General features: G+C 34.3%; 2 long non-coding RNA genes across 2 annotated transcripts in view; one reads left to right on the plus strand and one right to left on the minus strand.

Annotated features, from left to right (window-relative positions):
• Window positions 1-345: 345 nt before the first annotated feature.
• LOC126492906 (uncharacterized) lies at window positions 346-7,350 on the minus strand. The gene is made up of 3 exons (XR_007589704.1): window positions 7,198-7,350; window positions 1,630-1,720; window positions 346-598 (listed from the first exon to the last, which is right to left on the minus strand). It is a non-coding gene; the product is annotated as an uncharacterized lncRNA (long non-coding RNA).
• Window positions 6,758-24,728, plus strand: part of LOC126492905 (uncharacterized) — a 36,238-nt gene continuing 18,267 nt past the window's right edge. The window contains exons 1-3 of the long non-coding RNA XR_007589703.1: window positions 6,758-6,862; window positions 13,111-13,211; window positions 18,808-19,013. This is a non-coding gene — a long non-coding RNA (uncharacterized lncRNA). The remainder of the gene's footprint in view (window positions 6,863-13,110; window positions 13,212-18,807; window positions 19,014-24,728) is intronic.

Genomic DNA, 24,728 nt, shown 5'->3' on the forward strand with positions numbered 1-24,728 from the left:
AGAGAAACATGTCTGCTTCTGTCAGCACAAATTACTTCATTTGTGGGTGCTTATAAGGGACAGTTAGGTTTTCTACCCCTAACAGCAGGGATAGCTCCCCTTAAATGATTAAAACTGAAAAAAGACTCTCTGCAAACACCCAACTTTTGTTGTGCATTTTTCGTACAAGCTAGTTTCCAGAGAAGGAGTGAGCCGATGTGAAGATGTTCAGGAATTTCAAGTATTTCTAGAATAGAGCAATGAGATGATCAGGGAAATCTACTCAGACAACAAGGGCTGACACCATTAAAACAAGGTAAAGTATTAAAAGCAACCTAAGCTCAGTATGACCAATTTTCTCCTTTTACACACGCTGCTAGAGTATATGGATTTAGAAGTTATACTCCAGAGATTGGAAAGAGATGGCCAAAGCTTGCCTGACAGGAAAAGTTTACCTGACAAGGAAAACTGAGTTTTCAAAACAAAGTCAGGCCACAGCTGTTAGTAATCTGGCCCAAGTTGTTCTTGGAATAAATTTCTTTCTTTAGGAGAGCCTACAGAGGACTTACCTTAACTAATACAGGGACCTGTTGAGTTGTTCCAGGATTTTGTCTTCATGCTGATGCAGGGATCAATAAGAATAATTAGGGATTCAGAGTGTAGATATTTGATAATTAAACAGCTAGCATATGAGAGTACTAACATAATTTATCAGGCTGCTTTGACATCTTTTAGAAAAAAAGGTGTCATTTCTGATAACATACAAAATTGTTGAGGAAATTTAAACTCATACACCCAAGGACTAGTTATGGCTGTTGCTTTGCAGTGGTGAACAGGTAAATATGTTCTCTCACAACATAGAAATCTGGAAAATGGAAACTGATACAAGAATTTTAAATAGATAATGAGACTGTGCACCTAGGATGAGCTTTAGAGACTAGACTGGCTTACCTGCTCATTAAGGTATGGTCCAAATGATCCCTATAAAATATTTTAGATTTTATAGATTGCTTTTACCATCCCTTTAGTACCAAAATATTTTCAAAGATTTTCATGTAGTGTTCCATCAGCCATTTAATGGAACAAATTAGGAGATATCATTGATAAATGTTGCTTCAGGTAAAGGCAAACAGTGTAATATTATGCCAGATATGTGTGGCTCATGCAATACAAAATACTCAAAATATTTTCATCAAGTTTACATTATCCATTGTGGATCTTGTTTGTCCATGAAAAATGAAGGAATTTGCGTGCAACAATTGGACAACTTCAACAGAGTTTTGCCCATGGGTAGTTAATTCGCCACAGAAAATACAAACGCAGTCACCTTTCCATTTTCAGGACATATATCTTGTTCTAAAGAAATTAAAACTCAGTAATTACAAATTAGGATGGATAGCTTGCTAACTTTGAAGGAATTTCAAAAATGATGGGTAGATATTTAGTGACTGTGCCTATTTTAATATTGTCTTCGGAAACTCTTGAGTGATATTAGTAAAAAGAAAAGTGACCCTATTTTCCCCAGTTCTTATATTGATGCTGCTAGTCAAGTGCTGACTCAGGTGAGCATTTCCCCTGGCTTCTTGAATACACAATTTCAATAAATAATTCAACGAGAGTTATCCAGAGACACCAAATAATGCATCTTACCTTTTTTATTCTAAATTTTGTAAATGTGGCTTCCATACAAGCATTGTCCCCTGCACAGATTTTGGCATGAGGTTGTAGAAGAGACTTTTGTCTAAAGCAAAATGGAAAGACCATTGCAATGGATTATGGAAAGGACAAAACCCTGTTATAATATAGGATTAAGAGCGTGCCTATGCATGCATGTGTGTATGTGTGTGTGTTTACAGGTATAAAATGAACCACAATAGCTTCCTAAAGTTTGGTGTAGTGGATTGATCAGAAATTACCAGACTACATGACATTGCAGCTGCTAATGCTCACCAAGTGGGAATAGATTGAGATTACTGAAATTGTGTTTTTGAAACTCTGATTATAAAAATGGATACACATAATTGCCACAATGTGTATAGTGTGTGAGTTTTTATGTATGCATTTCTATTTGCAAAAACATAATTTAAATAAGCAGTTGTATTTATTCAGATCTTTTGTAGTTCATATATTTTATTGCTTTAGTTGGTCATGCTGAGCACCAATTATTACTGGGAAAGGGTGCTTGTTCATCCCAGCCATTCTGCTTGCTTAGCAGGAAATAACAAAACAGAAATTATATTAATTAAAATACTACTTAACCCATTTGCTCTAGCCTCTTATTGACTAACTATCACATCTTAATTTAACCCATTTTTATCAATCTGTACATTCTTACATGGCGGTGGCTTACGGGGAAGGAATCAGCATGTCTGACTCTGGTGGCTCCATGGCAGCTCCTCTGCTTTTTTTCTTCCTGCATTCAGTTCTGTTTTTCCCTTTCTACCTAAGTTGTCCCCTATCAAACGGCCTAGGCAGTTTTTTTTTTTTTAATTCATTAACCAGTGAAAGCAACACATAAACAGAAGGACCTCCTACAACAATATGTACGTATTTTACATAAAAATAATGTAATAATAAAGATATTTTCTAAAGAGGAAATTTAAAACCCAGTCTGAACATGGAAAAATTACAAAATTGTATCAACAATGTCATGATAATTTAGCAGCAATTTGATGTTTTTATTTGGAAAAAATACAATATATGTATTATTTTCTAAATTTCACAATTGTCTGCATGCTTGTATTAGTCTTTTACATATGTGTAGATGTTTTGACATTGATTTCAGAATAATAGTTTCAATTAATATTTTTGAAATGTTTTAAGGTATTTTTATATTAACATTCAAATTTTGATAAAATTTTCCACAATTCTTTCTCTAGATTTTGCCTATTATCTCCAATATCAGTACCCCATTCTCAGGTCATTTATCTGTTCTCTCTTTTCAGTGACATCTGACTTCAGGGAAAATGTGTGTGAGTGTGTGTGTGTGTGTGTGTGTGTGTGTGTGTGTTAGTGTGCATGTGTGTTTGTGTGTTTGTATATGGGGCATTCTTCTAGCACATGGGAATCACTTCAAAGTTAGCATACCTGTGAAAATCTAGCTTTCCTCCTTCATCATTTCTGTAAATAATACAAGCCATTCTGATAATTTATGAATTCATAATGTTCCTCTTAATACAGTAGACCATTATCTGGATTTTGCAATGAAACAATCACATATGCAAACTTACAGTATTTAAATTAAATAATACAAGTGTACATATACATAATGTATAATAATATGCCACAGTCTTGAAATTTGCTATATGTGGTATGAAAACAGGCAAGTAAATCTCAAAGCTCCTGCATTTACTGTATATGCTTAATGTCCTGGGACAACATGATCATGTTTGTGTACCAGTTTTTTTTTCACACGTATATATAAGAAATAGATCCAGTTGTTAATATTTCAAATTACTAGTTCATGGACAGAGCCCTCCATGAGTCTGTGAATTTTTTGAACATAAAAGCAGAAAATAAGCTAAGGGATATTATTTAGAGTAGACACTGATACTTTTATATGTAACTAACTACTCTACTACTTTCTTTCCTCTGATTGTATATTTTGCATTCTTACAGATTCAACAATTGTTGTCTGACTCCTGAACTAACACCAAGGGATAACTACAATGTCTTTGCTGTTTTCATATAATCCACACATATTTCAAAGAAGAGCAACATTCAGGAGACACCCATACAATCTACAAAAAATTAATAAAATTAAGTTTTACTGTTCATCTTAAAAATAAGGTATTTAATCAATATTTTACACTATTAGAACCTGAGAACCAGTCTCTTAAACCATTAATATATCTATAATTTCTACTTATAATCATTCTAATATGTTAAGGTCAAACCCACAACTAACAGGAAAACAACCTATCAAGGTAAATTGTATGATTTCTTCAGCTAATTCAAATGTCATAATTTTTCAAAATTCATCTTCAGAGGGTATTACTGGTTACATATGCATAGACATGTCTAAATTTTTACTCTTAGATTATTTAGAACTGTAGCTCTATAATTGACAGAAAGAAAAATATGCCAATTGCACCAATCTAGCCTACTCTATATTGTTAGCAAGATAATGAGAGCACAATCAGCAATTTCATCTGCAACTTTTCTGATGAATATAATTTCTAACTCTGCCCTAAATATATTATCCATAGATGCACAAAAAGCATTAGCTATAACTTCAAGAACAAATATAAATGAGATAAATTTAAGGTATTAAAGAACAAAACTTTAGAAATCTTAAATGTCAATTAAAATTAACTAAAACAAAGAAAAAATGATTAACATAATAACATCCCCTATTGTAATGTCAAAAAAAGGTGAAAAACTCTCTAAAAGTAACACAATTAGCAGAAAAGCCACGGACAAATATTGGAGGCTATGAGAGAAAGGATTATTTTTCTATTGTATAGTTATATTGATAGGCTTAAATTAGAAAAGGTTAATGGTAAATTATTTATACAAAATCACATGAGTGTTTAGTCAGTAGGAATACTGATGTATACAATTGTACTACACAATAAAATATAATAATTTTATTATGTATAGGAATTATTTTGACACTTTCAGATATTATTTTAAAGGAGGAAGAATGAGCTTGCAATAACATAAATACAGTACTCATGTATGAAATTCTAAACCATGTTAAGAAAGTGTACACATTCATAATATGTATGCATATATATAATTATGCATACTCAATATCATATATGTACATATACATAGAATTATATAAATATTAGAAAATAATTGAGATGTTTCATAGTATATTAGGAGATAGATTGTAAAATTGAACACCTTATACTATGAGGGGTACATCAGATTTTCTAAGTGAGATTCAAGTAGTGTGTAATTTCATTTGTTTATTGGCCAAAGACATGAAAATAAGCCAAAACTAGAGATTCACAGACCATTTCAAAAATATGCTTACAACTGCCAATATGTTGGAAGAACCTGTTCTGGAAGTTTCTACATACTTAACATCGTCATAGAATGTCAATACTTCTGCTATTATTTGTAAATTAAATAGGATTACCTACTTGGGCTCTAATTGAAGATTGATCCTGAAATTAACATGACCAAAATTCTTCACTCTTATTAGCTACATCCATGAAAAGAGAAAATAGGAAGAAGTCTTTATATATATTTGTCATAGTGGTTAAAAAATCAAGAAATCAAGTATATATTGTTATTAAGACTCTATGATGAAAGACATAACTCAAACAACCTTAATGGCTAGGAATCTAAATCTACAATGATGACAGACTAAGATAAAAATAATACATTTTATTCTCCCAGACTTTGTCATATATATCAAGAAATCAAGTAAATATTGTTATTAAGACTCTATGATGAAAGAAATAACTCAAAGAGCCTTAATGGCTAGGAATCTAAATCGACAATGATGACAGACTAACATAAAAATATATTTTATTCTTCCAGACTCTAATGATATATTGATATGCTCATATATCTGAGCATCATTTGATCCTCAACAGACATCTTCCTTTGGCACTATTGGAAAATAACATAATGGTGTGAGGGGAAGTTCTTTCTTTAGAAACTAAGATCCTGTGTGGTCCTATGTCATGGTGTTTCATGTCTTTAAAACGTCCTTGGAAGTTTCATACACGTATATTTTAAAGATGGCAGAAATATTGTAAGAGATTGAAATGGAGGCTCTTGATTCTTAAGTATCATTGTTTCCCAGTCTCATCATTACTAGCAGCCATACACATATAGAGTCTGAGATGAATGTATAAGATAAGTTCTGCACTTTTTCAAAGCATATAAAACAAGATAAACAATAACAAAATATCTATTTTGTTAATTATTTTCAAGGGAAGTATGTACTATCTCACTGCCATCTTCAATAAACATAGGATTTCCAAAAAGCTCATGCTGTTTGATTTCCTAATTTGGAATGGGGAAAGTGAGAAAGTATCATGTACCAGAGTATTTATATGCAAATACACAAAGACTAGGTCAATAAAAACAGCAAATTTGATACTGTAGGAACCTTAAAAGCAATAGAATGATAAGAAGTAGGTTTCCTCTTCTATACCTTATTCTAATCCCTAGTCTTTGGTTTCAGGGAGGTAGTGCTTTCATATGTTACTGCATAATATTTATCAACGATTCTGTTTTCATGAAAAAATCTACAATGTCACACCAATTTTCACAATGAAACTCAGAGAAAAGAGGAAAGGGCATGACTCTCCTTGAAGCTGTCACACTAAAACATTAAGTGAAATATTTCTTTGCAGATGCTGCTGTGTTCAAGACAGAGATAGTGGTGCCACAACTTTAAAGAGAAGGAGAGGTTTCAGAAGCAGGGATGGACATGATGCAAAGACCATAACAGGTGACTCCAAACAGTAATACTGGGAATATACCAGTACCTGACTGCTAATTACCCTGGTTTTTTTAGTCATATAGATGTTAAGAGCAGTCTGACGAGTCTGGACCAATGTACATTCGAATTTTAGTTATAAATATTTGCATCTGGGAGCTGGCATATAGCCAGAGCCTGACTGGGAAGGACCCAGTATGCTAACAATATTATTAGTTCTCCTTGCCTCTGAAAGCCCTGAAGGATTGTGTGCATTCAAATTTTCCCCGGAACAATGACGAGAATCATCTCAATTTCACCAATAGGAACAAAGCCTGTGGTAACCTTGGAGATCTGCGTCAGAACTGCTGACACATTTCTACCTCCCATCTCAATGTTTGCTGCGACAGAAAAATATGAAAGTGAAAGTAGATGGCAGTAAATGATTTAGTTTACATAGGACCAGAATCCAATTATCAAAAGCGAAATCATTATGAGGTAAGTAGGAGGTGATCACGTATCTGAATTCTTGGGTGTGTATCCTGCCTATCTACCTGAAATTTCCATTCCTCCCTGCTGACGGCTGATTGTGACCCTTGATTGTGGCTAACTGGTATCACTTTCAGAAATGCGATGTCAGAGTCCCTAAGCACGTATTGCAGAATCTAACACCTGAAATTTTCAGATTGCCTGGCGCCTGAGGCTATTTGCCAACATAGTGATTGCCATAGCAAGGCTTCCAATGGCTCATAATGTCAGTACATTTCAGCGTTGTCATGAATAGACTTGCTAAGAAAATCATCATTTCAGAATAGAAACAATTTAAAGCTAACCTTGGAATCGCAGATTTTAGTGCCGATCAGTGTCTTTGGTCACTAGCACATTGCCTGCACTGCAAACAGAATCAGGTGGCTCTCACAAATTCCTTGCTTTTCCAATTGCTTCCGTATCCTGCAGGTCTCTGAGACACATTTTCTTCTCTGGGGTTGTTTACAGTGAGGCTTTGACTAAAGTCCAGCTTTGAGCAGGACTTTAGTCAAAGCCCCACTGGCAAAATCCCTCAGTGCAGACCTTTTTATGGCATGTAGGAACCAATAAGGAGAGAGATCTCATAACAAGGACCGGAAAGCACAGGACTGCATCAAACTTGATGATCTCATCCAGAGCTGATGAGTCATCTGTGTCTCCCTCCTTACTTTGTATTGGGAAAAATAGCACAGCAAATGACAGGGGAACACAGGATAAAATATAATTACCCGACATTTTGCCTCCAGTTAACAGCCAATGAAACTGCCAAAATGTGACAGGTTGAGCCAGCTGGCAGCTGCTTTTGCCTGGAATCTACCTATATACATCGAAGCCTCCATTCCTGTCTGCAGATTTTTGACTATGAATCTGTGCTGTCAAGTGTATCCTGCTCCTGAATTTTGTGATATATTTCTCTGATTTTACGTGTGTTTTTTATGAAGTCAAATTATAATTAAATAGGTTACATTTTATGATATTATAAATTACATACAAAAAATGCAATTATATTTTTCATGTAGTTTTATTAGAATAAATAATATATGAAATTGATTAGAGTGCTATAGAAAGAAGTGGGTGGAATTTAGAAAGAAAAGTAGATTTTAAACCCTTGCCCACATAGACGCAACTATAATATTTTAGCTCACAATGTCTTAATGATGAAGAAATGATTTCAGTTTAATTGATTTCAGAAAAAATTAAATATATTTAAATTGTTAATATTTGTGTTTGCTTGTTTTAAGGCTTATTGGTGTTTGCTTGTTTTAAGGCTTATTGATGCTTGCACCGTTACCTTTGCATGAAGCAACATTCATATTTTTCTTACATGAAATCAATATACATAAGTATTCTCTAAATAATTTATAATCATTTATTAAAAAACAACTAGATTTTAAATATTAAAAGTTCTCTCTAAATCTCCTAAGCTCCTTTAAAACGAATATATATATATACATATATAAGACATATATTATATAATATACAATATAAGGAGAATTTATTTAAGTAAATGTATGTCAACCAATTTCAAGCCATCTATTGTTACATAGGACATTTTATAGAGAGCCACTTTGAAAATAATTATAACTTTCCTTTCCAATTATTTAAATACATTAAATTGCCCCTTTAATAAGGGTTCAGCTTCATTTGTCCTGCCATAGGCATATTAAGATTTTTGAGCACTGGATAAAGTACAAGAATAATGTATTTAGTTCCAATTTTTGAAATTTCATTGGGGCAAAAGTTATTTTATATTAATCAAATACTGGTTAAGTGCAGATATTTATTAAAACTAGAGGACATGAGATTGGATTTCTCCTTAGACTGAAATGTGTCATTCTAGCCTAGCTGGCCATGAATACTCTGAGAACTTCCTCTTTCCACACTTCTCTAATATTCTGGAATTGGAAATAGCAGCACAACTGCTTTAGAAAATAAGTATTGTGAAAATGTCTACTAGGTTTCTTAATTTACAAATGAACATGTTGTTGACTGTTTCAGGTTACAATGTAACCAAAAAAGAAAAAAAATAAGAAAAAAAAAACTATAACTCACAGACTACACTACTTACTACTCTAAAGATCATGAAACATATCAAACTCTGTGAGTTTGATATGGTTCTGTAAACACCAACGTTAAATTATCTTTTCTGAATAGTAGATGATAAAGTGACAAAATGGGCAAATATCTGGGTTCTACCACTATCATCCATATTCATATAGTATAAATAGAACAGCATGGAGGTAAATCCATGCCCATCAAAAAAAAACTAGATAAAGAATTTGGATATATTTAACTAATGGGGTACTCCTCAGTGGCAAAAGACAATGACATCTTCAAATTTCAGGGAAAAGAATGAAACTACAAAACTCCAACCTGAATGAGTTAACACAGACCAGAATGATGAAGATGGTTTGTAGAAATCATCGGTGAACACCAAATAATGCAAAGCGTAGGAAACCGAAAGCCCATGACCTTAGACAAGCTAAGTAACAAAGGGGAACATAAGGGATAAAAGACATTCATCCACCTGGCAGCACCAGTCTATGACCCAGATCATGTGTGGCACTGAAGATATCCAATTGGAGTTTGACAAAACTGGCCTTTGTGCAAATAACTCCCCATGTCTTGACACTGAAAATATTCACGATGTCTGAACTGGACAAGCATGATCAAAGAAAAAAAAATGCGAACCTCCTGCATTGCAATTTGCAAAATGTTCTCTTTCTTAGATATATCTGCCCTTTTTTAGAACTTGACTCCCCTTTAAAGAAGCCAGCATCTTGGAATCAGGCATCTTGTTAGAGATCACATGCCCAATGTCAACCAGATCAGAATAAGAAATGTCATACATCACAGGAGTTTCTTCACTCTGGGGTTTAGCATATAGCTTTTCATCATCACTACTTACATTTCAGAAGAGATCTGTGTCTTTCTTTTGGAGTGCTTGATTTTAAAATAACCGAACAGGAAGAAAGCATAGAAAAAGAAAATAATGGGGGAATACAAAAATAACTTAGTGAGGGAAATTCCAAAATTTCAAGTATGACCATAACAAGAAAAGATAAAATATTCTCACAAATGATGTCTTCATGAGAAAGCAACAGCATTGTAATGTTGAGGGTAAGCATGCTGGTTAATAGGCACTAGTGTGTTACACAATAGCTTTAAATGCCATAAAAACATGATTTTATACCAATATTACTCATACACAGTTGTTCAAAGAGCTAAATTTGCAGTGTTTCTTCTAATTACACCCGATTAATACATACTGCTTAGCATTATTCTTGGACTTAAAAACACTTCACGCCATTTGTAGATTCAATTTATATCGCTAAAGGAAATGATATATCATTTGAAGACAGCTTATCGTTAGGAATAGATCTGTTGTCAGAGGCTGATGGCTTGTTTCTTAATGCCCTGACTTAAAATAACCATTCAGAAACTCGATTATTTACAATATTGTCGGGCCAATAGCTTAAGAGTATTTCTAGCTAGCTTTTATATCCTAAAATCACTCATCTCCATTAATCTTTGTATTACCATGAGGTCATGGCTTACTGGTAAATTTCAGCAGACTCCAGGAAAGGCATCTGTTTCTGGCAGAGCTTCATGACTTCTCAGTGACTCCTCCTACTTTTTTTATATATCTCTTTCATCCTTTCTTTACTATGCTTAGACAGTGGTTGAGTCAGCTTCCTTATTAACAAATGGTAATAAAAGATGTTCAGTGAATGCATCACCTCCCAAATGACCTTCCCTTTTCTTTCTAAATAAAAGAGAAAGATTTAACTTTAACATACTAAAATTGCATATAACAAAACAGTATTGGTGCTATCAGGAGTAGATGAGTATGTGTCTCATTGTTATGAAACGGCCTAAGTTTTGAAAACATTTTAAATACGATATTCTGTTAGTCTTTGAGAAGCTTGAATTATACCTATCCATCTGAAATATATCTCTGTAACTCTAGAAAAGCTAACTAACCGGACTACAAACTTGACTAATATAGGTGACTCTATATTAATCCATATTTCAAAATTATACATTATATTTTAATCTAGCTGCACAATATAATACCTTAACCAAGAGCAGAAATATATATATATACATATATATTATATGTAACAAAATTGATCTTAAATTTATATTAATATACCAAAATCTATACCAATGCATATCTCTATAGCATATCACTCTTTAAATTTTATAAAAATATTTTTGAATTTGGTCATGATTCTTTCATAACTTAGTCCTGCTGTTTATTAGGCAAAACTAGTTGGAGGAGTTTATTTAGACCTTTAAGTGCATCTTTTTCTATTGAATCACATTAGTCTTGAGAAATCCACAGGTTTTCATTCTCTCTGGAAAGGAAGTAGGACCTTTTTTTCCAAAACAACATATTTTTACCTAGAACCAAATTTTGAAGTAAATACACCTTTAAAGCATATAGTTTGGTTTAGATTAGCAGCACATACTATGAAATGTCTTTCTGTACTTATCTCTTTCACAGTCAAAATTTAAATAAAACACAATAATAGACCTAATCCAGTCTTTCTGTGTATTTTCCATCTTACATGGCTTGTTTTTCTTTACTTATTTAATCTATGACAATTTATTGACTATTTGAAGACATAGGTTTTTTTTTTTAAACTAGTTGGTTCTTGTTATATCTGTAACTGTTTTCTGATGTGAAGCTTTTTTAAATGCTAAGTAGGAATGACTAAGACATACTCTTCCATCTTACCTGTCGGTTGCTCCCAGTCCAACATGGCTAAGAAATGTTTACTGCCTCTGAGATACTTAATCTCAGACCCAGATCCAGGCTTGGGTCTCACCAGGTCTGTGTTGTCATTAAGTAAGTTGTAGCAATCTGCTCACAAATGCCAGTTAAATGCTTTATAGCCAGAAAACCAGAAAGAATCATAGTTGATCCTGAAAGTAGCATGAAACAAAAGCTTTCTTTACAGAGTCTTGAAGATTGTCACCTGTTATGAGAAAGTGTGTGAATATTCAAGGCTAATTACAAACTTATTTTTATATAGGCATGTTCTTTCAGAGGATGTATAGTTCTGATGTATTGTCACCATTTAATCTCTGACAGATAAATCTTATAGGCAAATGAAAATATGATGCTTCATTTGATAGGACATGAAATTCAATTAATTTTCCCTGAGTCTATCAACACCCATTACCTAGATCTCACCAATGGAACTCCTTATTTCTCCCACCAATGCATGAATTGAGAGATTTGGATATGGCTGCTCTCCTCTTCCTTTATTTACATTTGCACATGATGCTTATATCACTCAAATTATCTCTAGTTTTTCTATGTAGTTTGGGTTTTATAAATCTTAGACATATTTATTATATTAGTACAGAGAATAACCTTAAGAATACCTACAGCTATACCATAAGCTTGTGTATTCAGATGAGATATAAAAATATTACTACCTTCTCTACCTTTAAGATACTCAATCTACAACGGAATTACTTTAGGGCTCTACTTCTTGAATATCTACTTATTTTCTACATAGGTCCTAATTGTACAAAACTTCAGCTCTTCATCTCTTGTTTCCTACAATGGACTAAGGACGTGGTTATTGCTAGGCAGTTCATGTAAAATGGGACAGCATAGAGAAAAGTTGCGATAGATATTTATCTACACAAGGCATAAACTTGACTTCCTCTAGATTGCTTTATGATGAATACCTTCCATGAAATTTCTAGCTGTCCTTAAGCCTGGCCACAATATCACTCTGTCAAATGCTGTCTTTCTTTCAAGAATGTTTCTGCTATGTTTCCAAGTAACCCAGATAATGTCTATATCTCATCTCACAACTCATTCCCTTAGACATTCAACACCCACATTTGTGACATTCAATGGGACCATCTCTGGTGACGCCAACACATGCCTAAGGGCTGATGTGTGATAATTCAACATTCACTGCTACTTATTGCTATTCATTTGGGTTTTGGTCATAGGGACAGCAGCTAGAAATGGAATATAGCCACAGCATGACTAGAAAGGACCTGCTATGTTGAAAGGGTTATTAGCTCTCCTTGCCTCAAACATCTGGAGTCTGTGCTTTAAAATTGTTTCTGGAACATGAACCAATGAGGAAGAAAATGATCTCCATTTCAACAATAGGAACAAATCCTGTGGTAACCTTGGCGATATCCATCAGAGCTGTTGACTCCTTTCTCCCTCCCTTCTCAAGGTGTGGTCCGGCAGAAAAAATAAAAGTGAAAGTGGATGACAGGAAAAAATGCAGTTTATCTCAGACCAGAATCCAATTATCAAAGAGGAAACCATTGCAAGGTAATTAGGAATTGATTATATATCCCACTTCTTGGGTCTGTAATCTGCCTATCTTCCTGAATCAAACATATCTTCCTGGGGATGGCTGATTATTATTCTTCGCTGCCAATTGCAGCTTACTGGTATCACATTCAGAAATGCCATGTCATACTCCCTAAAAAACACTGATTGTGGAATCTGCCACTTGAAAATTTCAGTATGCGAGATGCCTGAAGCTATTCCCCGATAAAGCAATTATCATAGGGGGGGTCCTCCAATTGTGCATATGATCAGTACATTCCCAGTTTCTCTCAGGTATTGACGCCCAAACAAAAATTTGATTACAGAAAATGAATAATCAAAGGTTAATCATAAAATCACAGATATTATGGCTTAATCAGTGACTTCGGAGACTAGAGCACATTTCCTGCACTGCAAGCAGGAACAGGTGACTCTTAGCAGAAGCACGGGGAATCCCAGAAATTCTTTGCTTTTACTAGGTATCTATTGCTTATGTCTCCTGCAGGTCTCTGGAACAGATTTTCTTTCTGAGTTTGTGTATAGCCAATCTCCTGACTAAATTCCAGCTAAACGCTGGACTTTAGCCAGGAGACTGGCTGGCAAAATCCCTCAGTGCAGACCTTTTTATGTTATCTAGGAACCAATAAGAAGAGAGCTCTCAAACCTGAAAGCACAGGACTGCATTTTACATCGTGATCTCATCCAGAGCTGATGATTCATCTCTGTCTCCCTCCTCCCTGTTTGTTGTAAAAAGAAGCAGAGCCATTTAAAGGGGACACAGGATAAAATATAATTTACCCTTTGTTTTGCCTCCAGTCAACAACAGACAAACCTGCCTAATTAAGACTGGTTGCCACAGCAACATTGCAGCTGCTTTTGCCTAGATTCTAGCTGTATACATGAAAACCTCCTTTCCTATCATTGGTTTTTTTGATTGTGACTTCGCGCTGTTTAGTGCATCTGGCTTCTTATTCTTTGTGATCAGTTTTTGTCTGTTTTTATGTGTATGTTTATGCAGTTGAAATATAATTATTTATGTTTTATACTAAATGTAGATGTAATATATAACTATATGATTACAATGGTTCATGTAGTTGAATTACAATACATGATATATTTAGGTCCATTAGATTATTGTATAAGGAGATGGAAGGATTGTAGAAAGAAATATTGATTTCAAGCCCCCTTGAAATAGACCTGACTGTAATAAATTATCCCACTGTGTCTTAATGATAAAAAAAACAAATTCAAGTTGTTTCATTTCTGGAAATATATATATTCTTAACATTAATGTTTGCCTGTTTAAAGTCCTTATAGGAATTTGCACCCCCACCTTTACAAGAAGCAACTCTCATAATGTTTCTTATCAAATATAATTAATATATACCTAAAATATTTTCCTATTATAAGTTTCTTTGTATTTGTTTTAAAAAGCCACTAGATTCCAAATACTAGAATTCCTCTCAAAATTTCATAATTATTATTAAATTTGAACCATATTTTTCTATCTTCAATGTATACAGAGTATATTTAAGGAAGTTGTATGTCCATTAATTAGAAACCATCTATTGGTACATGAGTGTCCTACATGGCAAGCTATGCTGATAATAATTCTAAATTTCTTTCTCAAGTAGCTAAGTACTACATATAGCTACTCTAATAAGGGTTTCGCTTTACAGTTTGTCCTCTATGCATAGTGCATTTTTGGGCACTGCATATACTTTAAGAATTAAACATTTAGTTACAGTTGTTGAAAATTCATTAGGGTAAAAGTGCTTACATATTAATCAATAGTGGATTGATGCAGATATGTATCAAACCTTGTGCAGTTGAGATAGGTGTCCTCCTGGGAATGAAACGTGCTATTCTAGCCTAGCTGGCCATGAGTATTCACTAAACTTCCTGTTGCCACACTTCTCTAATGACCTGGAATTGAACAAAACCAAGATTTAGAAGACAAATATTCTAAAAATGAATTCTAGGTTTGAAAATCACCAAATGACTGTCTCAGTTTTCAATGTAACCGCGAAGAAATAAAAATTAAGAGAATGAGTATAAATCACAGACCACACAGTTAACCACTCTAAAGATCATTGTATTCTACTTACACACCAAATATGATATGGTCCTCTGTAAATAACAATGTTAAATTATCTTTTCTTAATTGTAGATAATAAGGCCAAAGAGTGGAAAAATGTCTGGGTTATTCTTCTATAATCCTTAAACATATAATGTAATAAGAGCAATATGGAAGTAAATTCAGGCTCTTTGACCAATAATAGATTTTTAAAAAATGCGGTCACATTTACACAATAAAGAACTATTCAGCAGTAAAAACAAAGATTTCTTGAAATTTGCTGGCAAATGAATGAAAATATAAAAATCAATTCAAAGTGAGGTAAACTAGACCAGAATGATGAGGATGGCTTGTAGTTAATCATAGGTGAAAAACAACTATAAAGCATAGAATAGGGAACCTATAGCCCAGGATCACAGATAAGTTAAGTAATAAGGGGAATATTAAGGGAAAAATTGATAACCCTGGGAAGAGGAAAAAGACAAATATCATGAAAAAATTGGGAAAATATGGATGCAGTGAAAAGGGAAAACAGAAAGTAAGGACAAAGACAGTAATGAAGAGGAAAGAACTGTAAGTAATAGAATTGTATGTTTTGTGAAGGGAATGAGACAGCAAGCAAGGATAAAGTTAAATTCATTGACTGGAATGTTATGGGAATAGCTAAACCCTGGAATTGGAGGAATTCACAAGGATGGCCACAACTTAGACCCTAAGTAATAGTGGAGATGGTACTTTAACAGTTTTAGCCTTGTTGCCAGATTGATGACTATCTTAAATGTCATCATAGAACCTAAATCCAGCAAATTATAGAAGCAGGTGTAGAGCTCCACAGTTGATCACATGGCTGAGTTCCTAAAGCCCAGTTGAATAATGGGAATAGTAAGAAAACATGCAAGAGATCAAGGTCGTGATGGGAATACCCACTGAAACAGCTTACCTGAGGTGATGGTAGCCTAGGAATTCTGGCTGACAGTGAGGGAACGAGAATACTAACAAACTAAGCACTTTGAATGTGAGGAAGAGCTGTATGACTCGGGCAGACTGTGGGTCCAGGCCAGAGGGACCAGGATTGATTCATCGTGCATGTCCTGATTTTAGTAAACCCATTCTCTGGAATACTATCTAGTAAAGTTTAGATATAGTGGGAACAAAAAAATAAATAAAGAAAGATGCAACTATGATATGTTCATATGAAATAAAATAATACCTAATGAAATTGCCTGTGTTAGTGATATGTCTTTTTAAGGTACCAGGTAAATCATATATAAACAAGCATCAAAAATACATTAAAAAGCAAAAGTGAGTCTATACATATAACATATTGTTACTTAAATGTGATTCAGCTTTTGAATAATTTCAAGTTGGAGACAGAAAAAATATGAGTACTGGAATATTTCCTTTTTATTAGGCTTTCTTTATCTTCTTGGAAACAATGTCACAGTGTTTTTACTTTTTGTAATTGTATTCTTTTCTTATGTCATGTCACAGAATGTGAGTGGAAGCCTACTAAGAAAATGAGCATGTTTATTAATCCCATATTGTAAGGCAGTTGTAGATCATACCCCAGTCAGTGGTAAGATATTAAGCATCAACTGGGCATGTTTAAATTCCATGTTCTTGTTCTTCAGTCTGTAAACATGAGCATGTAGAATGACATCACTTCTGAGTAAGTGAAATATTTAAGGAATACACATTGATATTATATACTAAGAATACATTTAAAATAATAAATACCAACACTATTATGAATAAATTTAATTATACAATTTCACAAGCATATAACAAAAATTGCATATTTTGCCTACAGCAGCATATAAATAAAATGCAAAAGAGAGAGGGCATTAACTAATCAAGAACAGGATACAGAATATTCCTTTATATTGTGTGAATATATGATTCATTTAAGAAAGTTTCTGACTGGATATTGTCTAAGTAGGAGAAGTTTAGCCTGAAGAAACAGACGGAAAGGTACTTAGTAAAAATAGAGGAGAGTCAGTATCATGAGAAACTCTGGGCAGTGGATGTAACTGATATACTGAGAAAATATAGCAATCCACATGGCAGAGAACTTATAAGATATATAACTAATTTAAAATGTACATGTTAACTAATAATAATCTGAGCAATTTGGTGAGTGTTTAGAAACAATAATAATTTTCTCTTGGGTTACTTAGGAACTGTCTTGTGGGGAACAAAACTCTACCTACGAATGAAATATTGATGTGGGGAACCTAATTAGTATAAAACAAATAAAAATAGATATATAAAGTTTCTAAGCAATCAAAAAATTGAATCGACGTGGCTTATGAATAAGTGTTTTTGTTCAGCTAAGATCAATGCAAATGGAAAACCGTGGAATGGCACTTTAAGAGATGTTTTATGAGCTGGGTGCTGGTGACTACCAGGAACATAACTCCGTTAAGCATTCCTCCATCCAAATACATTATAAGGTTTATTAACAATGGTCTGTATGCTACTCAGTGTAAGAATGGACCCAATAATGTCCCAGAGGTGCAGTAATAATCAGGGCTCCCTGATACCTCAGCCATGAAGCTCATCTCAGAGGGACACAAAGGTGAGGAGCCAGCTCCAAATGCCAAGCAACAACACATGCTTTACTCTGAGCAGTGTTAATTTGCAACTAATATTGTAGTTTCACATTTGTCTCATCTGATCAAAGAACAATGCAGATGTTCAGTAGATAAAGTTCAGGACAAAATAAGACTCTAGACAGACTGCTGTGTGTTTATAAATATGCACATGCAAGTATCTCTGCTGGTCTATTTATGTGTTAGTGATGAATTTAAGAGATAATATTAATGGGTCACTGATAAGATTGGATTTATGTAATTACTTTGTTTTTGTTTACTTTTTACTCATTGTACATTATGAATAAAGTTCTTCCACAAACTCTTCTTCCCCGTGCTTGCCTCCCCACACTCCACCTCATCAATTCCTCCCTAAGGATAGGTCACCCATGGGGAGGCAACATAACTTGGCATATTAAGCTGAGGCAGTTCAAACCCTACCTTATCAAGAAGAGTTAGACATCTAAACTTATGGAATTTTCTCTAAAAATTATATCTTGTACCAGAAATGAGTCCTGGTATCCCTGTCAGGTCTTTCATATACTAAAACATTAAGGGAATTATTTCTTGGCGGCTGCTGCAGTGTTCAAGACAGAGATGGTGGTGCCTCAATTTTAAAGAGAAGGAGAGGTTTCAGCGGCAGGGATGGACATGATGCACAGAACATAACAGGGGATTCCAAACAGTAATACTGGGAATATACCAGTACCTGACTGCTAATTACCCTGGGTTTTTTGTCATATAGATGTCAAGAGCAGTCTGCCATGTCTGGGCCAATGTGCATTCAGATTTCAGCTATAAAGAGTGGCAGCTGGGAGCTGGCATATAGCCAGAGCCTGAGTAGGAAGGATCACTACTCTGACAATATTATTAGCTCTCCTTGCCTCGGAATCCTCTGAAGGAGTGTGTGCATTCAATTTTTCCCCAGAAAAATGACGAGAATGATCTCAATTCCACCAATAAGAACAAAGCCTGTGGTTACCTTGGAGATCTGCTTCAGAGCTGCTGACTCATTACTCCCTCCCATCTCAATGTTTGCTGCGACAGAAAAATATGAAAGTGAAAGTAGATGACAGGAAATAATGTAGTTTACTTAGGACAAGAATCCAATTTCAAAAGGGAAATCATTATGAGGTAAGTAGGAGGTGATCATGTATCTGAATTCTTGGGTCTATATCCTGCCTATCTACCTGAAATTTCTATTTCTCTCTGCTGACGGCTGATTGTGATTCTGCGCTGCCGATTGCAGTTTACTGGTATTACATCCAGAAATGCCATGTCAGAGTCCCTAAACATTTATTACGGAATCTTACACTTGAAAATTTCAGATTCCTAGGTGACGGAGGCTTTTTGCCAACATAGCAATTATCTTAGTGAGGCTTCAAATGGGGCATAAGGTCAGTACATTTCAGTGTTGTCGTGAGTAGACTTGCTAAGAAAATCAATATTTCAGAAATCAAAAGCTAATCTGGGAATAGCGGATTTTACGGCTGATTCAGTGGTTTCAGATTTGAGCACATTTCCTGCACTGTAAAGGGAATCAGGGGACTCCTCTCACAAAGACCTTGCTTTTCCTATTTCTTCCATATCCTGCAGGTCTCTGAGACAAATTTTCTTCTCTGCTGTTTTTTTACAGTGAGGCTTTGACTAAAGTCCAGCTTTGAGCAGGACTTTAGTCAAAGCCCCACTGGCAAAATCCCTCAGTGCAGTCCTTTTTATGCCATGTAGGAACCAATAAGCAGAGAGATCTCATAACAAGGACCAGAAAGCACAGGACTGCATCTAACTTGATGATCTCATCCAGAGCTGATGAGTCATCTGTGTCTCCCTCCTTAGCTTGTATTGGGAAAAGCAGCAGAGCAATTAACAGTTGAACACAGGATAAAATGTTATTACCCGGCATTTTGCCTCCAGTTAAAAGCCAATGAAACTGGCAAAATGTGACAGGTTGAGCTAGCTGGCAGATGCTTTTGCCTGGAATCTACCTATATACATGGAGACCCCTATTCCTGTCTAGATTTCTGATTGTGAATCTGTGCTGTCAAGTGTATCTTGCTTCCGATTCTTTGTGATTTTTTTTATGTTTTTACATGTGGTTTTTTATGCAGTCAAATTATAATTAAATAGGTTACATATAATACAATCTTATGAATTATATACGAATAAAAATGCAATTATATTTTAAGTCATTTAATTAGAATACATAATATATTTAATTTGATTAGAGTGCTATACAAGGAAGTCGGTGGATTGTAGAAAGAAATGTAAATTTGAAACCCTCTCCTATATAGACCCACATGTAATATAGCTCACAATGTCTTAATGATAAAGAAATGATTATAGTTTAATTGACTTCACAAAAATTAAATATATTTAAATTGTTAACATTTGTGTTTGCTTGTTTTAAGGCTTTTTGGTGTTTGCACATTTACCTTTGCATGAAGCAGCCTTCATATTTTTGTTTCTTACATGCAATCCATATACATAAATATCCTCTAAATAATTATTTATATTAATTAATTTTAAAAAAACACTAGTAGATTCAAAATATTAGAAGTTCTCTCTAAATCTCCTCTGAATCTCCTAAGCACCATAAAAGGAGAATTTATTTAAGGAAGATGTATGTCCACCAATTTCAAGCCATCTATTGTTACATAGCACATTTCATGGCAAGCCACTCTGAAAATAATTGTAACGTTCCTTTTAATTAGTTAAATACATTAAATCGCCCTTTAATAAGGGTTCAGCTTCATTTCTCCTCCTATTAGGCATACTAGGATTTTTGAGCACTGGATAAACTACAAGAGTAATAATATCCTTGTATTGTCTCTATCTCCTGTGTGTGTCCCATCTCATTCTCACTCCCCCTCTAGGGACTCTGTTGACTTACAGGTGGGCCAGGGTAAAGTGGTGCCCAATGTTTGGCTGGAACACGGTGATTTAGTGAAGAAGCTGTTTAGAGAGGCTCATATAAAGTGAAGTATAATTAAGAGGAAGAGAAACACAGGAACGTGCTGTATCTTTTAACCTCAGTAGCCTGAACAACGATCACAGGACAAACAATTACTTAGCATGAAATGAGACATGTATTCAAGGCATGAGGGGTAAATACTAAAATTAAAAGATAAGGTTTTTGAGTATATTAAAGGTGTTTTATGAATGAGAAAAAATGATAGAGAGACAGAGAGGCACTTAAACATTACTATTAAGCATTCAGCCCAAGAAATGTTCCTATAACTGTCTTATTTACTAGAATTAATAAATGTTTGTTTTAGAGGTATTATGATTTTGTAGTGGACAATGTTATTGGGATAGAATAGAAAATTATATTAAAAGATAAATTGGACAAATGAATCAAAAAGGAGCCTAAATATTTTCAGTGGCAAATAAGGGGTATCAAATTAATGCAATCAGCATCAAACCTGTGCTGAGGGAAATTATTTTTCCTATGTTAACAAGCAAGTAGAGCTTGTGATGACCCTAATCATCAGCCTAATACCCCCATTGAAATACATGAATAACTGAGAGGAATAGGCTTGGAGCATCTTTGCTCCATGGGAGAGAACGATGGTTCATGGATTAAAGTTATCCAGAAATCTAATGAGCCTTATATTGAATTCCACGCTCGACTAAAACAAGAAATAGAAAGCCTGTAATTGGAGAAGAAGCAAGGGAATAACTTCTGAAGAGGCCAAGCATATAAAAATGCCAAGGTGTGTTATAATGAGCTATGCTATCAGTTCAGGAAACAGGAAATATTAATAGTTATAGGAAAGTATGAAAAGATATTTCATCTGAAAGTAAAAAACTGCAATTGGCTGCTGAAACTATGGTCACAATTTATTATAATTGGCAAAAGAAAATAAAAAATTTAAAAGATTTAAAATGCTTTGGATATGGACAAATCAGGCAAAATAGAAATTTGTTAAAGAGCGTATTCAAAATGCCTTTATGAATAGGTTATAACCTATGATCACATGAAAAATGTCTGGAGATCTGACATTTGAAAATTTGGAAATGCTCCAAGGGATGATTGGTAGCCTTTTCTATTGTTCAAGAGGAATGTGAACATTTACATGCTAATAATAATCATCTACATGTTCAATATAAAATTCCATTTTGATAAACTAATCACATTTTGAAGTCAATTACATTTTAAAACAGAAAATTGAAATTTTACAAAGGAAGATTTTGGTAAGGAATTAATGTGACATATTGGTAAGAATTAGGGAAACTTATCATTAATACATATTTAATTTTGTAAATCTGCCCCAAAGGGATATTCTAACTAGAGTAGACAAATATTTTCTTATACACCAAATTTTGAACTAGCAGAAAAATTGCCATAGATACTGAACAACAGCCTGCATTGCTAATGGAGAAAGGGAGAGGGTATGGTATTGTCTCTCTGCAGGATGAGTGACAATTATGGCTCCTGAAAAAGAAATTCCAATATTGGCCATGGTAAAATTATACTCAAGGAAGTGACCTCGACCACATTAGCCTTCACCATAATCATCAACTTGGGGTCAAGTGAAATCTCTTGTGCCCTGTGGTCAGATTATTGTCCAGCAATCCAAAAGACCGGTTACAGTCAAATAATTTTTCTGGCCATATGTGCTCTGTAAATTGTCCCTTCTGTTCAGGAATCAGCTGTAAGTTATTGTACTTATGTCCCTTAACACCTACGTTCCATCCTCTCTTTTGGGGAGACACTGATGTTTTAGTGTACATCACTGTAGGTATTCTCTCTCCTCCTTGGAATGACTTGACATATCTGAAAATTTTGATAGGACCTATTATAATTTTATTTAAATGGATGATAGAAAGCCAATAAGCTTTGAAAATTGTCCTTGTTTATCAGTGGGATTACAACATGGGTTACAACCTGGTATTAAAATATGTAGATCTCGCACTCATTATCAAAGATGGTCCGCATGGACCATAAATCAGACCTGGACAAAACTATTCAAAATTATGAATTATCATCACCTCGGTGTCCAGATTTTACTTATTATGGTTTAAAATATCAGCCATTAATTTGAACAAATTGTTTAGGAAAATTTGGCACAATAATTCAAAATAAACAGATCCATTAGGGCACTTATGGTCACTTTAATAAAATTGTTATGAATGAAATATTACCACTTGTGATTTGCTTAATGTTACCAGGTTGAATTGAGCCAAGAGAGAAATGATAACTGGAATACATCTTCTGGCATGAAGAGATGGAAGAATCATTGATAATCTCATTGCCTTATTCACTGCCCCTACAGCAATTCAGAAGATTGTGGCTCCCTTAAAACCTATTCAGCTTTTAAATGGCTCATTTATTGCTATAGTAGTATCTGCTTCTACTTACAAAATTCCCTTATTTGGAAGTACTAATTTTACTGCTTGTGTGACACTACCTTTTTTTTTTTTTTTTTAAGAATCGATTTTACAACTGAAATTAATTGGTGATTGTCAATTGTATTTATGCATTAATTCCTCTGATAAGTTTAATCCTCATAATAAATCACTTATGATATTACAACAGCATACACCTATTTGGCTGCATGTTACTTGGGTTATTCTTGGGCTCCTCCTGGGAAGATGAGACAAAGTTGGGAAACAGGTGCTTGGCAGACCAAGCATAGATGAAAGCATAGTTTCTCTGCCCATTTCTCAAACTTTCTGTCAGAAGCTGTACCCGAAATAAGGAGTAACCTTATCATGCATTACCAGGTATAGTTTTACAAGTACTTTGTTTCTGTATACTTTTGCTTTATTTCATTGTATTTTTATTTAATTTGGAAAATACGCAAACACCTTCTAGAAGCTTTATTTTGCCCTCCTTATGAATGCCATGGAGACATTAGCAATGTGCCCCCTACCATCTTCCCTTGTTAGCATCTTGCATTGCTTAATAATTTTGGTTTTGCAAGGAACTTTTTTTTTAAGTTGATGGCACTTATAAAACAACAGGTGTATAAGGCAACTAACATATAAACTATACAAGAAAATAAAAACTATACAGGTCCGTTATCATAATTAGACATCACCAACAATAAAAAAATGACAATATTTAACTGGTAAGATCATGCACACATGAGGTACACATAAAATTGTCTTTAAACCTGGTGTGATGGGCCGGTTAGGGAGACAGGGTAACAGGAGGATGTACACCTATGTTAAGAATGCCACCTAAGACGGCAAAAGAATTAAATGCAGTTCTGTCTTCCTATGATGACTAAGGATGGGACTACAGGAGCTTCCCCCAACCTAAGTTAGGGACAGTCCCCTCAAGTGACTTTCGGCTTTCTAAAAATTAATAAAAATTAAAACGGGATCCTGTGGGAGACTCACTGCACCTGAAACTTTTTCTCCTACCCTTTTGTGCTTGTTTCAATCTGTCAAATACAAACTCTGAAAGAAGTTATTGATCCAGTGTTCCCGTGTTCTAAACATTCTGACTGTTCTATATTTTGAGTTAGGTTATTAGAATTTTAAGCCTGACCATTAGATCATGGTTAGGTTGCCAATAAGTCACCTAGTTACCCATGTACAAGGAGTATTTCCTCTTTTTCTTTACCTTATATTTGCCTTGATTGTTTCCTTGACTAAACAAGACTTTATCGGAATCCTGTCTTGTCTCCATCTGTTGTGTCTCTTGTCCCATCCCATTCTCACTCCCCTTCTAGAGTATCACTTGATTTACCTATGGACCAGTGCAAATTTTATCAAATAGAGAGATTCATTCTATCAATTTTCGTACAGATATATTTTTAAAGAAAGAAGTAGAATTGAGTATAAAATAAGATAAATGCAGTGCTCATGTATAAAATTCTAAACTATATTAAGAAAGGA

Source organism: Alexandromys fortis, unplaced genomic scaffold, assembly GCF_014885135.2.
Source record: "Alexandromys fortis isolate MF-2015 unplaced genomic scaffold, M_Fortis_MF-2015_v1.1 scaffold_294, whole genome shotgun sequence".
NCBI lineage: Eukaryota > Metazoa > Chordata > Mammalia > Rodentia > Cricetidae > Alexandromys > Alexandromys fortis.